This window comes from Planococcus citri, chromosome 3 (assembly GCF_950023065.1).
Source record: "Planococcus citri chromosome 3, ihPlaCitr1.1, whole genome shotgun sequence".
Taxonomy (NCBI): Eukaryota; Metazoa; Arthropoda; class Insecta; order Hemiptera; family Pseudococcidae; genus Planococcus; species Planococcus citri.
The window spans coordinates 23,339,624-23,356,724 of record NC_088679.1 but is presented as its reverse complement, the minus strand read 5'-3'; the positions used below and the strand labels follow the sequence as shown (position 1 = coordinate 23,356,724).

Here is a 17,101-nt window from a genome sequence, read left to right as displayed (position 1 = left end):
AAATTACTCTCACTTGGGCATGAAAGGTGGTCGCTGGTTGAAATGAAACTTTGCTCATCACATTTTTAATAGCAAAAAATCCTTCCCAAATTTTTCATTCACCTCAAAACTGTTGACTTTCTCCCTCTCAGCACAGACTCACTCAAAAATTGATCCCAATCTCCCATATGCCTAAGACTCATATCTCCATAACGTCACCTTGAAGGCAACGGTGTGTATGTCCATTTTAAAAAAGTCGTTTTTGTGCATTACTGATAAGACTCTGAGATGCCCTGAAATGGAAAATTTGCATCTGTGTGCAGTGAAAGTGAACCACGGAAGATCCACAAAGTTAACCAATGTTTAATCAGGACTCAACAAACCCCTCTGAACATATCGTCACCCTAATACGTAAAGTATCTAACTCCATTTTTTTTCAAAAATGAGTTATGAACACCATCTGAATGGTGAACACTTCATATGGAACTTCCGACCTTAAAAACTACTTTAGGCGAATTCATTGGTGCACAATTCGCGTTCGAAGTCAGGAAAATTATCTAACTCCACTAAAGGATAACGCACTGTTTATTTAGCTACGTGAAACTGTTTCATTTTTACGTTACATGAAAATGAGTTATGAACACCATTTGAAAGGTGAACACTTCGTATGGAACTTCCGATGTTGAAAATTACTTCAGGTGAATTCATTGGTGTACCATCCACGTTTGAATTCGAGAAAACTATCTAACTCCACTCAAAGTGGCTTAAAAGGTGTCAAGTGAAAAAAATTTTTACCAGAATTTTTTTTTTACTGTAATAAATAACCTTAACTATGTAACACCCATCAATAGTTGATAATGCTGTTTTTCACATTTCCTGAACAATTTACAAAAATGGAGTTAGATATTTTACGTATTAGGGTGACGATATCCGAACCTTATCACTTATTAGTGATGTGTAAAATCATACTTTTTTTAATCGACATACACAACGTTGCCTTTAAGGTGATGATAAAGCATCTTCTATTCTCAACTCCATTCAGCCTGTATTCTCTTCCCCCATGCTATACAGAAAATCCTGCAAAAACTAAGAAAAATCTTCTCTCATTTGATACATTATTGCATTATTACTTGAATACTCTAAACACGACACTCAAGTCATTGATGACTTTATTGCTCAGTACAATGATTTCATTTCATTTAACACCAATGGGTTGAAATTTGTGGATCATTATGGTTGTTCAGTAGTTTGTGATACAATACGGAGGTTTTACAATTACCGCTATGGTGCTTGTTTGGTATTCTTTCCTGTCAGCTATACGCTATACTTTTGTCTTTAAACATGGCAATTGAGAGCAGACTCAACAAAGTTGTGATCTTCACAGATTCACTGAATGCCATCTCTCAACTAAGATCTAAATCCAAGCAACATCCAATCGTCTCAGAAATCACATCTCTTCAATGTGACATGGGTGTTGCAATAGAATGGATTCCAGCTCACCCAGGAATTTTGGGAAATGAAACCGCAGTCTTGGCAGCGAAGCAGTCACTAAAGATCTCGCCTGTACCAGAAACACCGGTTCCTGCATGTGATGTGATGGAAGCCATATGTGACCATCCGCAATAAAACCCACGATCCGTTGCAAAAAATTGAAAAATTTTTTTCACAAATTTTTGTTCCCTAAACCATTTAGGTCCCTAAAATGGCCGAACAACATTTTTCGATTTTTGTAATTGATGGTCGGTTTTATCGTGGACGGTCACATATCGCACCTCGGGAGTTATAAGGTCACATCTCAAAAAAGTGAAATTTTACAGGAGGGAGATTTTCTTTTTTTTTAAAACTTGATTCATTATTTTTATCAACTTATAATTAATTGTGAGGAATCAATAGCACCTCATTTTAAAGATCTGGTATCCTACCTTCATTTAGCATAAGAACACTTTCAAAAATAAAATCGTAAAGAGGAAATATTTCAATGTTTGGAAAACATTTTGAGTTAGAACCTTTCATTAAAGTTGATGTGGAGGCGGAAGGAAGCGTCCAAAAAAAATTTCATGAGAACAAAGTTGTAGAGAATTAAATTTCCAATCGACATAATGTCGTTAGTTTTTTTCTAAAGTGCTTAGTTTTTGAGTTTTTCTCAAAAAACTAAATTTTCATGATATGTGCAAATTCATTTTTCTGAAGAGTGATCAATTTAAAAAAATTTTTCCATTTGGTACAAACCAATAAAAAATGCACTCCTTGTGACTATTTCTAACTGACAAACATTTAAAACAATCAAAACTATTTGTTAACACTTTGTATGTATGAAATTTGCTCAAAAAAGGTGGAGTTTTTTGAGATGTGCCCTTATAACTCCAAACAACTTGCAATGTTGTTGAGATTTTGAGTTAGGCCATTTGCGTTTTTTACAAGATCTAGATGATGTACCCAACTCAAAGTGTAATTTTTGGTTGAGGGGGGGTCATACAAACCCCAAAAATGCAAAAACATCAAAATCAATTTTTTTTGAGATGTGACCTTATTACTCCCGAGGTGCGATATGTTTTCGGTTAATTCCCTGCTAATGTTGCATCACCAACATTCAAAATTTGCCCAGGAAGCAGGCTGTTGCCTTATTGTTACCTTAATGCCAAATCCGTGTACGTCTATCAAAAAAAAATCATCTTTTTGTGTCACTGATGAGACTTTGGGATGCCCTGAATTGAAAAATTTGCAGCTGAGTGCAGTAAAAGTGCGCCATGGAAGATGCACAAAGCTGATCAATGTTCAATCAGAACTCAACGAACCCTTCTGAGCATTTATCTGAACTAGAGCTGAAAATGGTACTCGCTGACAGCGGATAACTACTGTACCTGTACTGTAAATTCTCGCTTCTCGCTAGTAGCTCGTAGCGAGTTGAAAAAATTTCACACTGGTTCACATTATAACTTGTAGCGAGCTTTGACTATATATACATGGACTGCTATCTTCTATTGTTCTTGAATGGGAATCGTGAAGCCAAAGCAATAGAGGTACTTAATCCGGACATGGGCTCTGAGCATGCGCGAGATTTCGTTGCAACGAGCAGTGCGGTTGTTGGAACATAGGAGGGTGTCCGTCGCTGGTGATTGGAAGGTGTGAGCGCGGTTCGGATTCCTGCGCGCGCATGAAAATTCCCGATGCTCCCGATTAAGTACCTCCATTACTTCGGCTTCATCGGCGACAATGAAGATAGCAGTCCATGTATATATAGTCAAAGGTAGCGAGTTGAATGCGTTGCTGGTGTACTGGCATGATGTCATCATTGTCATCAAACACTGTCAAACATCAATCACACATATGAACGACAGGTGTCAAAGAGTAACTCCTCCCACTTACGCATTATCAAGTTTTGGGGTGCGTGCGCAGACTAAGTTTAAAATCAATCCGGTTGTGCTTGCTATACACTACTATCTACACCCGAATCAACTGGATACCAGCCACTAGTGGGTTTAGCCAGTATTTTCACCAGATACCAGTTACCCATGCAGAAAAATAGTACTACTAAAGTAATACTAAAAGCAGTAGTACTAAATTGAGCAATTCAGTTTTACTGGCAGTACTACTAAGAAGTATTATTGTAGTACTACTGAGAAAGTATTACTGCAGTACTACTGGGACATATTACTGTAGTACTACTCAAAAGAACTGTACCTAGTACTACATTTTAACATTTTTAAATTAATTTTTAAAAATATTGAGTACATTTGGCACAATTTCTGTTATCAGTAATCGTTTTACTTTTTATCTATCGAATCATTAATTCATATACCATCCAATTCCATTAACGAAAATTTCCTACCTAACCTGAGATTCGAACCTGCGACCCTACGTTCCTAACTACCTAACCTTAACCACTACATAGACTATGGGGACTTCAATGGATATAGCACATTTTGAACAATATAAGCATATTATCCTTGTTATTCTGAAATATTTCCTTTTTTTTTTAAATTGCAGTACATTATTAGTATTTTTTTTTTAAATTGCAGTACATTATTAGTAAGGCAATTGTTTTAATGATATCGTATATTTTTTTGTTGCACCAAATACCGCAGATAGTAATTTTCTTTACGTTTTGTCAGTTTCATGCAATTTTGAGACAAATTATGACACTTTATAGCGCATTTTTTCTCATATTTTTGGAATAAATAAATGCAAATGCTTATTTTAGTTTTAAAAAAACGTTGATTTTGAAGTTTTTTCAGGTCATTACAGCTTTTTTGTGGGAGAAAAACAGCAAAAATCAGTTTGAAAAATGGGAAAAAACAAAAATTTTGAAATTGTCAATACAAAAAACTGAATGTTTATTTTTTTTTTAATAGCCTATATGAAAATTAAAAACGATGATCGATGCATTTGTGTTTTAAAATAAATTAATGTTTGACGTTTTTTAGGTTTTCTGATAGCTCATTGAAAATACATACCTACATTTTGATACCTACCCATGATGGAGCAGTTTTATAGCACTTATTTCTGCAGTCTTTGGTTTCTTAGCACAATAATATTAATGTAATGCGTTTTTTTTTTTTTTTTTAGATTGTATAATCACTTATTATGAGCGTTTTTTTTCCTGTTTTTCGAGCATATAGAAATAATTGCCGTATTTATTAGCTACTTAATTTTTTAAATTTCAGAAAAAACGTGTGCTGGGCAGGTATAATTGAAATTCAAACTCACATACCTATTTTTAACAAATAAGTTTAAGCTTGAACATAGACCATAAAATGAGAAATTTGTCTAAAGTAGTATTTAGAATGGTACTATAGTACTACTTGATACCACAATACCGAAGTAGTACTGAATAGTCTTACCTAAAGTAGTACTGGAATAGTACTATTGCATTACTTGGTATCCCAATACTGAAGTACCTACTACTGAATAGTTATACAGAAGTAGTACTGAAGTAATACTAAGTACTACTTAGTTCTACAGTACTGAATTAGTACTCAATAGTTTTACAGAAATAGTACTATAGTACTACTCATCTATGATTTTCTTGCATGGGATAGCGGGTAGTGTAACCGTTTTCAGCTCTAATCCGAACCTTATCAGTGATGTGTAAAATCATACTTTTTTTGTATGGACATACACGGATTTGGCATTATGGTAACATATATGCCATGTATGCACCAGCCATACCCTCCTCACCCACTCTTATCTCTTCAAAAAAGAATCCTCTCCAATATGCTCTACATGTCAAGTCCAACTCAGTATCTCCCACAATATCTTACTCACCTGTCAAGATCATACCAATTTAAGAAAATCACTAAACTTTCCTAAAACTCTACCTGAAATATCTCAAAACCCTTTAGTCTTACTCTCTGCCAAAATCCAACCTGATTTCATTAATGTAACAGCTATACAATAGGTAGCTGTATAGTGTACACAGCATGGTGACCAACCAACAGGTAAACACATAAATTTGCCAACATTATACATATTTTATCAAAAATTTGTAAAATTGCAAAAAAGTTCCGTTTTATGCAAAAGTTGTTAAAAAGTTCCCATCCACTTTTTGTCAATTTTGCAAAAATATCTTTTTTGTGTGAAAACTGCCAGTACAGTGTGTTGTTATTGTTTTTTTTTTGTTTGTTTAAATTTGAAAATAGTCATGTTCATTTCCAGTACTGCCAACAGGTCTTTAGTTTTTGAAAATCCACAAAAAAATACATAAAAATTCATTGTTTTTGGCAAAATTGCAAAAAAAGTTCTGTATTTTTGTAAGGATTACAAAAAGTCCTGTTTTATGTGAAATTTGCAAGTAGACCTATTTTTTGTTAAATTTGCCAACAGGTCTTTATTTTGTGAGTAATTGTAGAAAACTATCATTTTTTTTTTGTGAAATTAACAAAAAACTCCATTTCTCTGCCTTTTCTTAATTTCGCAAAAGTGCCATTTTCTTGTCAAAACTGCCAGAAATCTGTTTTTTTTCTTCAAAATGTCAAAATCGTCATGTTTTTTTGTCAACGCTAACAACAGGTCTTTTTTGGGTGGAAAATTGAAAGAAAAAATTGTAAAGATTCCAAAAAATTTACTTTTGGTGTAATTTGCAAAAAAGAACCGTTATTTTGTAATAATTATAAATAACATCGAAAATTGTCAACAAATTTGTTTTTTTTTTTTATCAAAATTCACAAACCGTTTGTTTTTTGGTCAAAATTGTCAAAAACTGTTTTTTTGTGAAAAACATTTTCCGAAATTTTGTTTTTTATCTAAATTCTAGAAAGGTTTTAAAATTTCCAAAAAAGTCCTTTTTCCTCGCTTTTTTTCAATTTTGCTAAAGTGCCATTTTTTTGTCAAAGCTGCCAGGAAGCTGGCTTTTTTTCAAAATTTCAAAATGGTCATGTTTTTGTCATAGCTACCAACAGGTCTTTTTTCGGGGAAATTGAAAGAAAAATTGAGCTCCGTGTGGCCAGCCCCGACCATGTGGGGGTGGGGGTCGAAAATAGTGCCAATCGTTTGTGCTTCGTTTGTGCACGTTTGTGCACTAATTACTTTCGTTTGTGCTCACCCCCTTCATGGCGTATTTGAAGGGAGCCTTGGTCGGGGCTGGGGACACGCAGCCCCGACCATGAGGGGGAGGGGGTCGAAAATAGTGCCAATCGTTTGTGCTTCGTTTGTGCACGTTTGTGCACTAATTGGTTTCGTTTGTGCTCGCTCCCCTACAAAGTTGAAATGGTCGGGGCTGGGGACATGCTAATAGGGGGAGCCCATAGGAAGGGCTTTAGAGGAATGAAAACCATACACATCGTTTGTGCTTTTGATGCTGAGGATTGTGCACTCATCAAATTGACCCATTGCGTTCGTTTTGTTATACTTGTAATTAAAAGCGTAATTATTCTTGGTCGGGGCTGGAGACACGCAGCCCCGACCATGAGGGGGAGAGGGTCGAAAATAGTGCCAATCGTTTGTGCTTCGTTTGTGCTTCGTTTGTGCACGTTTTTGCACCAATTGGTTTCGTTTGTGCTCACTCCCCTACAAAGTTGAAATGGAAGGGGGCTGGAGACACGGGGGTGAAATGGGAATTTTGAGAAAAATAACTATCAATGAGTAGGGTATCGTTTCCATATGATTCGATACCGCTGAGTGTAAAAACTACGATATGTACGAGAAAGTCTTTTCTTTATACATAAAAAAGTTGCAAAAAATTCCTAGTCATTTGGACCTTTAAACACAATTTTTTGCGAGGTATTTTAGTAGGGGCTAAGAGTAGATTAATTCTATAAGTATTGTAATTATTTTCTTAGTAATATTTTTTTTATTGTGAGATGAATGTAAAAAACAAAATATCATAGTCGTGTTACCATCCTCCCCCTCCATCCAGGGGGTCATGATCATTTTGGATCATGAAGGACTCTTGCTATATGCGGTGATTGTTGTGGTAAGTAGAATCCCCCCCACGTTTTCTTGATCATTGTGAATTCGGAAGAGGTTAATGAAATTGCATACTCGGTTCGCCGTGAATACATTGGAACCCATATCTTCAATTGACAAGTAGGTACTATATATATTTTTGAACGTGAAATGAAATCGTGTCCTTCGATTTACTTCAATTTTTTCTCAATTTCTCTTCGATGGTCTGCACTAATAAAATAACTTCATCTTTCCTTCACATTGACTCTAGAAGAGGAGGAGGAGGACAAACCTCACCAATTTCGCTCATTGAAGATTGGTCGGACTTGGAGCAGATCTGTTGGTGAGATTTTTAGTAGACTGAACTGGGGATTTGAAATCAGTACCTAGTACCTACCTAATCGAAACTTGAAAGGGTTGAATATGAAGTTTTGAAGAGAAAATTTACTTTTTTTTAATGATTAAAAACCTATTGTAAAAAAAAACATAAAAAAAATAATATCATAGATTTTACGCCAAGCATGAAATAAGAGTCACGTGTATAAAATTCAACTTCATTCAAAGGAAGATGGAAATTTATTTGAAGAACTGACTTGGAGGAAAAATTGTTTTCTTTTTTTCTTGCAATTGGAGTATAGGTAGTAGGTAGGTAGGTATTATGAGTTGTAAAAAAATTGGATTTTTTTATGCCATAAAAACTGCAGCAAGAAAAATGAGAATTTTCCATCTCGAAAAATTCCATAAACCTACACCTACTACACTGCCATAAAAAAAAAAAATCATCGGCAGAATGTAATAAACACAATATACGCACATACTCGTATCATTTTGATGAAAACACCACGAAACGTTTCAACGTTCTATGAACACATGTTTTTGGTACTTCTCACGGTGTTATTCACCTTGAAAAGCATCATATGTACCCTTGTATGGGCGTACCCCCATTAAATTGTCACCTTCGCGCTGTTCGCGTCAGCGGCGGTAACCTTCTTGGCGGTAAATTATTAATTTCAAAAGACACCAACGGCATGACATCGCACCGCACATCGTGTACGAGTATAGTAAACGTGGCAAGTAAAAAAATTCAAGCTTAAGTGCTAAATTGATTCACGACGTCACGTAGCGTTTACGCATATATCCCTCTTAACATGTATCTTTAAATTTGTTTCACCAAAGCCTATATACATATACGTGTATGAAGAAAAAAAAACAGTCAAAGTTAATACCAAAGAAAGCTTGCTCCCGAGATAAGGGAATTTTTTGCATGGCTGTATTTTATTTTTTTTATGTGTGTTTTTTTTTGCCTCTCTTCCTCTTTCTCTGTCACTCTGTGATGTTTCTGTATCACATCCCCGAGTAATATGCATAGGTGAGCTTGTAGGTACGTAGTATGGGGGGTACCTAATGTGTATAGGAAATGACGACGATGAATATTATTGGAGTTTGGCATACGTGGCTTTTTTCATTGGTCGTGTTTATGATCGAATACCTATATACCAGCAACAACGGTGAAAAATCGATTCGCGCGTAACTTGTCGTTGTGGCCTGGCTAAAATAAATTATAATCTGGCGGTCAGCATTTAATTTAAATGCTTCGGAATACAAATCATTATGAATACCGTAATAAATAACGTTACGTTGTTTTTAAACCTCGTATATTCGGTCACGAATTTTCGTCGCATTTTTCATCGCGCTTATTTTCGTCAATTATTCATGTATACGTTTCATCTGTCCATCGTAGATAGGTGATATGCGATCGGGTGTTTCATATAAATGATCAAATTCGTACCCGTACGTATAGTACCGCGTTAAATATTACATTTCGTATCGGTTAAGCGGTTAAACTGCGCTAAACCAATGTATCAGCATTCATATGCAGACTCGATATCGTTTTACGAAGGTGAAATAGGCCCTTTGGACATGGAATTTTTTATTACTGTATTTTCGTTTCATATATAGGTGACATGCCGTTACAAAGCCTGCTAACATTCGCGAAGCAAAATTTCACGGAATTTTACCCCCATTTCTTTATTCATACGTACGTCTTCAAAAACGAGTAAAGAATTCAACGAATAAAAGTCTACGAGTAAGTAGCTGTATGTAAAAATTTATGCAAAAATTATCAAAGGAAAAATTTCAACAATGACTCGTACAGTTTTTGTGACAGGTTATGAAAAAAAATGCCATGAGTCTGGAATTTTTTTCTACTCTCAATGCCAAACGCTCCAAGAAATTTTAAAATCTTATAGTTGGTTCTTTAAATATTAAAATATAGGCGGAATTTACATATAACCTTTTTTTTTTTTTTTTTTAGTACGTGACGAGTGCCAAGAGAAAAGGTAATGTAAGAATTTCACCCACACGTTGTGCTTAACGACTGACAAAGTTTTAAAGTGTAACCATCGTTGTTGCTCCTTAAATATTACATGTGGGCGACAATTTTTGTCTCATCTTTATCACCCAAATATATGTACGAAATTATATTAAATTTACTCGTGTTAAATTTGAAAAAAAAAACGAAGTATCAGAAGTGACTGCGAGTTGCATAAGTGTGTTCGAACGGAACGCTTCGGAGTGAAAATCTTTTACTCTTGATTCAACTCTCAACCCTCCTCGTTTTGATCCTATTTTGAAGAAATTTTGTGGAAATTTCAAGTTTCAAAAATCTACTGGAGGGTCCAGTAATTCTCAAAAAGTCGCTGGAGGCTCCAAAACGACTTGCAATTTATCTGAAGTTGACTTCATAGCGTATTGAAATTAGTTTGCAGAATGAATTTCGGCTTTCCAACTCCATTTGGTGAAATTTTGTGGGAATTTCAAGTTTCAAACATCTACTTACTGGAGGCTCCCGAACTGCTCAAAATGGGTTGAAATAGTTTCCAATCGATTTGGCTAGTTCGAAAATAGGGTGTATCCCAAATTTCAGCTTTCTAGGTAAATTTGGTAAAATTTTGATTTTTCCCCCATTTTTAGCTTAAATTTGATTTTCAAAAATTCACCAAAAATCGAAAAAGGAACAAAAAATGGGTAAAAAAAAATGTACAAATCACAGACTGCATCTGGGTGATTTTTGACTGAGCTTTTTTCCAGAAGGAAGAGGAAGAAAGGGAGGGGATGATTGCTGAAAATTGTGTTTCAAGTGTTTTATTTTCATGAGAGCTTTCGTAATAGGTATGGATATTTATTTTTACACGTCGAAATCATCATAATCACAAATCCTTCTTGCATTTCCTAACTTTAATAAAATAATTCCAGGAAAAAATCAAGAAATCAGAAAAAAAAATATTTCTTTGAATTTAAAAAAGAAAATGAATACTTAAAAAATCATTTTGAAAAAAAGTCCAGAAAAATGATTTCATTTTGAAATTTTTTTGAATAGGGTAAATGTCAAAAAATGGGAGCGGAAATTTAATCTGAAGAAAAAATGGTAATAGAAGCTTAAAAGTCATTCAGGAAGTTCAAAACGTGAAAAAATTGTCATTCTGGGAGAAAAAGACTATAAAATATGAGAAACGATGAAAAAAGACTTCCAAATAAGAACAAACTAGTACTACGAGAAAAAAACTGAAAAGGGAAAACTCAAATATAATTTCTATAAAGATAAATAAACGAATGGAAAAGTTTTTTTTTTAATTTAAAGGGAATTTGAAATCCCAAAAAGTCGAAAAAATGTTTTCAAATTGCAAAATAGTTTTTGTTTTTAAATAAAAAAATCTAAAAACATATAAAAAAACTTGTTTTTTTGTGAATTTAAGCGAAGAAAAAAATTGATTTTTGAAAGATTTTTATCGAAAAACTAGATTGTGATATTTCTATCAAATGTACTTTTCGCAAACAATTTCATATTAAAGGTAGGAGAACAAGAGAATGAAAAGAGTATTTTTTGTTCTGCATCATTTTTGGTCATTGAACGGCCATTATCATTCTTAAGGCCAAATATTGACCAAAAATTTGCAGAGGACTGTCTTCAGTATACTCAATAGAACGATCACTGAGGTTCAGGAACTTTCGAATTCAAAAATGATTCATGATTTTCAAAATTCTCGAAGAAGTGTTGCATATGACTTATCAAAATGTGCTGAAATTTTTGAACATAATCAAAAGTTTTTATAAGATGTCTTTTGAGCGTATTTAACAATTTTTAGCTCAAAATTTAAGTAAATTTTTTGGGTTGTCGTGTCACTGATCTTGATTTTCTTTCTATGCGACCAATTTTGATGGATCTCGTTCCACTTTTTCTCAACTCTCTGTAAAAACAAAAAACTTAAATTCGAGTTCTAAATTTTTCTGAAATGCTGAACAAAGTTTAGATGAAACATTTTGAGTCTCTCTCCAAATTTTGACCAGTTTTGTGAGGTCGCATGTAGTCGCATGGTATATTTTCAAAAATCCCCAAAATAATGAATCTTTTTGGACTTGAAATTCTTCACAAACACCTAAAAAACATTTTCGTTGAAATATTTGAAATTTTTGCGAAATTTAAACTCAGGTTAGAAGACATTTTTTCTAAAATTTCGAAAATCATGAATTTTTTCGGCTTGAAAATTCTTTTAAAATGCTCAATAAAAACATTTTCGTCGAAATATTTGAAATTTTCGTGAAATGTTGCACTTGGTTTTTGGAAATTTCGGAGATCACGGTCCATAATTTGGGCTCAAAATTCTCCTTCAATGCTCAAAAAACATTTTCATTGAAATATTTGAAATTTTCACTTTGTTTTATAGGTCGCCCCGGTCGTCGTATTGCACTTTTCTGGAGATTTCTAGAACTATGACATTCATGACCCGAAAAATGCTTCAAAAGTATTTTCGTCAAAATATTTGAAATTCTCGCGAAATTTTATCTCATTTTGATAAGTCGCATGCATGGAAATTGTTCAAAAATTTCAAAAACCACGACACAAGTTTTTGCTCAATTTCTTATACGAGTAAACTCTAAAAAAACATTGATATCGTTGAAATATTCGAAATTCTCGTATATTTATCCAGCTTTGAAATTTTTTGTTGCACTTTTTCGGAAATCTCTGGAATCCGACCCAAATTTGGGCTCAAAATTCTTCATAAATGTTCGAAACACATTTTCGTCGAAATGTTTGAATTTATCGCGAATTTTGAGAAGATAAAATTACTTGGTTTGGACCGAGGTACCCCCCCCCCCCCCAATGAAAAAATCCTGACACCAGCACTGTTTTTCCAATTTGAAGTGGTGACTAATAAAGCATAGAATTTGATATTTACGTTTCACATTTCGATAAGATTCTTTCTGGACACCCTATAATAATTAGTAAGGCATATCTATTTCTCTAATTCGATGCACAACGTACCTATAGCTTATAGACTTTTACAGGCTTTTAGCTTGGCCTTTTCTCAATACGTGTAATAATAATACCTACATCTAGTCTGGAATCCCTCAGGACGCGATGTATTCCGTGGAAAATGTCGCTTTATTCTGAAACGCGTGATTAAATGTTACGGTTGAAATCTGGTTCGAAAGATATGGCATGATTAAGAAATACGCTTCTACGAAGAAGTTGACTTCGGTACGCATTTTCAAATAAAAAGAAAATCTAGTCCTTTGAAAGAGCGCGCGAAAATTAAAAAGAAATAAACCACGTTGCTAAGTATTCCGAGTTTTTGGTACCTTTTGATGGCTGGTAGCAAAGAGAGCATTTCAAGAAGATGAGGTGATCTTTCATCAGATTCAGAAGTAAAATAAGTATAGCTCTAGATGCATCTGTATGCTCGAAATTTAAATTAAATTCGACGACTGGTGAGAGTTGGGTAAGTTTTTTATTTACTATCGAAAGTTGTGGAAATTTTTTCAATTACAAGTGTTTCGCGTTAGAAGAAAGGGAAAAAAATCAAAGTGAAACGAGAATAATTCAAGACTTAGTTAATCTTTTAATTTTGGCCAAATGAATAAAATGATTAAAAAAAAAAAAAAGAGTACAAGATATCTAGAAGCGCAGACAGAATAAAGAGAGAAAGAACACACGATAAACTTTATTCATCAAATGAGCTTCATGAACTACGCAGCTGAAACCTTTAATTAAGGTTTTTAAAGTTTTATTACACTTTCGCAATTAACCAACAAAGACCTAAGAGTCTGGCAAAAATTAAAAACAAGTCTTAAGAAGAGATGGAAAGTTTGAAATTAAAATCGCGTGCCATACTTTTCACTACGTTGTACCTACTTTGTGTATTATGCTACCTGCGAAATATATTTAAAACGCCCTGATTCGCGGCTTGCCACTTGGAAAGGCCCGCGTATCCGTCCTACAAAAGCGATACGAACCGCGGATTGAAAGAAGTATAGAAGCAAGAAAATCACCAGCTAAAGCCAATTCATTCATTGTTAATTTTATCACGGTTACTTTGCCATCTAGTAAATGGTTTATGAAACGAAGATATAATTCGCGGGCTATTATAAACATCACTCATAATAGTTTAAAGTACGATTGTTAACCGCATTAAAACAAAACAACAATGGTCAAGTTTAAATCAGATTTGTAACTAAGACAATGGTTCATTGCGGTACAACGGAGGTTTCCCGTTGCGAGAGAAGGCTCAATATATACGTTATTTTATTTAATATTCAACTTCCAACTCTTTTCTAAACAAAGGCCTCGTTATACTCCGTTTATTAATTAATAGTCTGTTAATTTAGTTGGTCGAAAATTTTAAGCACTTTGCGCGCCAACTTTTATACCACTTTTGTTATCCTTGCCGCGTTCCTAAGTCTCAAGTTTTTAATCGCATTAAGAAAACCGCGCGCTTCTTTTCTTAATACTCGCAGCGTATGGAAGATGGACGAAATCTTATTAATTTTTGATAGGTCGTTGGGTGTTTTTCGAGATTTTTTTTTCTCCCTGCCTTCTATCTCGTCTCACTGCGAAAATTACCAAGTCAGGTTTAGACTTTAGGGTGAACTTCTTCGAGCTATTTTCGCTCAACGGCTACCTACGTTAATCTTTTTCTACGGACGTAAACGTCGTTGGTTGGGTGTATAATGTCGTCGTAGATCTTAAACTGAATGTGAAATTAGGCGAGAAATGAGATAAAATTTCAAAACAGAATGGTTTAGGTGCACAGTGGAGTGTTCATATTCCTTGTATTATGGCTTTGAACGTAGAATTTGTCGCTCGAAGATCAGAGAAAGGAAGTCATCAGAAGGGGCAGGGCAGGATGAAGTAAGAGAAAATTTTGTTCAGAGAATGGAATGGATTACTAGATTTATTGATCGGTAATCTTTCAAATGTCATTGAGTAAATCCAGGTTCTGGTGAATGTAAATTGTTCAATGAGGAACCTTATAAAATTGTGAATTATCTCGAATTTTAAGATACCTACCTAAACCAAAAAATATTCGGAGAATGCTTGTAATTTTTGGCTCATAAGTAAGTTAGAAGAAAATCATGGATGGAGAAGATTTTTTTAAATTTAAAAATCAAAAATTCGATGAGTGATTGAAAGAAGGAAAAAAACTCTCACGTTGAATGCGTGAGAAGACTGACTTTTCTTCAACTAAAAATCTTTTACGAACGAACTGATTCACTTTTTTGAAACATATTTTGTACAGTAATTGATCTGTTTATAATCGAATCGAATCATTTACGAACGATTGGTGATTAAATAAATTGATTGATTTCTTGGTGAATCATTCGCAAACGGATAAATTAATTTACGATTGATTCGGTTTTTTGTGAAACTATTGTACAGAAATTGATCTCTTTGCAAGTAAAGTGAATCAAATCAAATCGAATCGAATCGTTCACAACCGATTGGCGATTGAACAAACTGATAAATTTCTTGGTGAATCATTCGCAAACGAGTTGATCAATAGTTAATGAATCATTCGCGAACCAACCGATTCATTTAGGTACTCAATTGTTCATGAATCATTCGCAAAAGAATTGATTTTTATAAGTGACTCGTTCGCGAACGAAGCGATTCGTATAAGTGAATCATTTGCGAACGAATCAATGCGTGTAAGTGAATCGTTCGCGAATGAATCGATTCATTCACTCAATTTTTGATGAATCATTCGCGAACAAATCGATTCGTATAAGTGATTCGTTCGCGAACGAACCGATTCATTTAGGTACTCAATTTTTCATGAATCATTCGCAAACGAACTGATTCGTCTAAGTGACTCGTTCGCGAACGAATCGAGTCGTGTAAGTGACTCGTTCGCGAACAAATCGAGTCGTGTAAGTGATTCGTTCGCGAACGAACCGATTCATTTAGGTACTCAATTTTTCATGAATCATTCGCAAACGAACTGATTCGTATAAGTGACTCGTTCGCGAACGAATCGATTCGTATAAGGAACGAACGATTCATTTAGGAACTCAATTTTTCATGAATCATTCGCAAAAGAATTGATTTGTATAAGTGACTCGTTCGCGAACGAATCGATTCATTTACTCAATTTTTGGTGAATCATTCACATACGAATTGAATCATTTTTTGTGAATCATTCGCGAAAGAATTGATTCGTACAAGTGACTCATTCGCGAACGAATTGATTCATAAATTAAGGAATTGATCGATTCGTTGGCGATTGGATCTTTCAAAAAATGGATCAAGTCGTTCATGAATTATTTACCAAAAATTGGGGGAACGGTTGAACCAATTTAGGCCTATATCAAACTTGAAATTTCACAACTATAGGACGTTAGACTGATATTTCACTCTCACCACAATGTTCCAAAACTGCCCTGCAAGTCCTGTAGTTGTCCTGCTTTTTATCAGTTTTCATCAAAAAGTCCTGTTTTTTTTTCAATCAGACTTCAAATTTTCAATTGATTTTTCCTTCTGCTAGAATTTTGAAAAAATTATGTTGAAAAGTGTTCTTTTTTCGACCTTTTTGTAGAACTTGTATTACACACTTTTGAGAACTTTTATCCTCGGACTATTTTCTCTTCTTTTCCCAATTGAAAAAATTTGTGTTGAAATTCAAGAAGTGTTCAAAGTCAGAAGTCGGAAGGCTGAAATGTTCGTCATACTCCAATTTCAGCGTGCTGAGTCGATTTGAGGTGGTTTCTAGCCCGTCTAGCCGTTCTGGAGTTTCCAGGTATACTTGAAAAATTCCTGATTTTCGAAAAGTGTCATAAAAATTGTCGAAAGTATCTTTGAAGCTTGTTGGTGACCATCTTGAACGATTAACCCTATTTTTCCAAAATCGATTTCTTCCAGTTTGGAGTTGAATAATTATTTCTCCATCAATTGAACCGATTTTGGAAAAAAATCGTGTTATTGGTCAAGTACCAATCCCGTTTATTTGTGCTACAGTTGTCATGAACAGATTTTTATTTATTCACTTATTTTTTCTGAAGTTCGAATTTCCAAAATCGAAATTCCTCCATTCGATTGCGCATGTTGAAATAAAGAGTCTAAAGTAAATTTTTGTTGTTCAACTTTATTGGATAAAATTTTGTTGAATTTGATTTTTTTTTTTCAAATGTTCAATTATGAAGTCACTGGAAAAATACCTACGGTCTACACAGCTTCGAATCCGCAGAAATCGTACTCGGAAAAATAAAGTGAATTCTTATTACCTCCATTGTGGAAATTTCACATTTCAAAAATCTGCTGGAGGCTTCAGAACTGCTCAAAATGGTTCGAAATAGTTTTCAATTGATTTAAAGGGTCGAAAGTAGAGTTCATACCAAATTCCAGCTCTCCAGATCAATTTTGTAAAATTTTGATTTTTTCCCATTTTTAGCTGAAGATGAATTT

The 17,101-nt window shown here is 34.2% G+C and overlaps 1 protein-coding gene across 1 annotated transcript in view; it reads right to left on the bottom strand.

Moving 5' to 3' along the window:
- Octalpha2R (alpha2-adrenergic-like octopamine receptor) overlaps positions 1 to 17,101 on the bottom strand; it is a 457,999-nt gene that overhangs the window by 25,738 nt on the left and 415,160 nt on the right. The gene's annotated exons all lie outside the window — the stretch shown is intronic.